Source organism: Quercus lobata, chromosome 3 (genome assembly GCF_001633185.2).
Source record: "Quercus lobata isolate SW786 chromosome 3, ValleyOak3.0 Primary Assembly, whole genome shotgun sequence".
Lineage (NCBI taxonomy): Eukaryota > Viridiplantae > Streptophyta > Magnoliopsida > Fagales > Fagaceae > Quercus > Quercus lobata.
The window spans coordinates 4619168-4620735 of record NC_044906.1 but is presented as its reverse complement, the minus strand read 5'-3'; positions in this window follow the sequence as shown (position 1 = coordinate 4620735).

The following is a 1568-nucleotide window of genomic DNA, read 5'->3' as shown; positions in this document are numbered from 1 at the left end:
TTCAAGTTGTTTACAAGTTTTCAAATTGGATTATCAATTATAAATGATATTAGATTGATTTCAAAATCATTTTTACTATTTCGCGATTACCAGTTTATTAAGATAAGAAAATAGTCTCTCATAATTTTCAATGAACTTCTTTGTGTAACAAGTTTTGTGATGTTATTGTTAATTATATATATTTTTAATTTACAATTGTATAATTATTAATGATGCAAAAAATTGTCAATTGTTCTCTCATCTATTTGATGGACAATGATGCAACTTCTTCGATGATCAATCTGTAAAGAAAGTGAATAGACAAACGGATGGAACACTAGTGTGGGGTTGGCCAAATGCCCTTTGATGATCAAGTTAGAAATGGAGAAAAGATTCACTTAATAAGATCAATAAGAGAAAATAACATGGCTAGTTTGTAGATATCGATTACTCCCTCCGTCCCACTTTGTTTGTCCTGTTTGAAAAGTCAAATATTTTAAGAGAACATCATTTATTATCTTGTCTGCCTTATAAAAATATATAAGCTTACAAAACTATCCTTAAATAAATTTATTAGCTTTTTTTAAAAAAGAGTTATTCTTAATGAGGCTTAGGGGTATAATAGGAACATTAGTAAACTAATAGTTTTTATTTTTAGAAATAGGACAATATTTTGGGACATTCCAAAATGAAATAGAGGACAAACAAAGTGGGACGGAGGGAGTATTAGAGTGCGTACATTTTACTTTTACATTGTGCGAGTTTTATATCCCTCTCATTCATTCTTGTAATGAATGTTCATATTTATGGGCCAAGAAACGCTTGTCATTAATATCAAACTTTTATTGTTTTCCGTGGTCATTGACTAATACGTTACTCTTTTGCTATTAAGTGTATTCAATGCTATAGACAACATAACATTCAATGCTATGGCCATACTCATCCATTATAACAATGGGTAAGAGAAGATTTCATCTTTGAACCTTTTTCATTAAAATTACCAAGAAGTGTCAGCTGAGTTATAATACTTTTGATGTTAATTTTGTGATTGACTTGAACAATAAACACCAACACTAAGAAAAGCATTTAGAAAGATGCCGATGTAGTATTAGCCTAAACATCTCCTTTGCCTAAGTTAGATGATACTATTTTTAGAAATTAATTTGAAGAATTCACAAATATGTTGAAAGCTCACTTAGTGTGTAAAACACTAGTGAATGTTTAGACCCCCAATTTCAAAATTACCAACACAAGCTTATATTCAAACAATATATGTGTGGAATGATAAATATAAGCTATACTCAAATAAACAAACTACTCTAAGCCATAATTTAATCACAACACGGCAGTAATTAAATGCAAAGAGTAAGGGATAGAGAGAAGCAAATGCAAGATAACACCAGCACGTGTTATTGAAGAGGAAACCAAAGAATTCAACGAAAAACCTCTCTGTCGCCCTCCAAGCCTAATCTACCCGATGCTCTTAAGCCCTCCAAACTTCTTGCTCCAACAGGATTAAGCCTAACCTTGTCTTCTCTAGTTTATCGGATCCCGCGATAAGCCCATTGTATCAACCAAATGAATTGGTT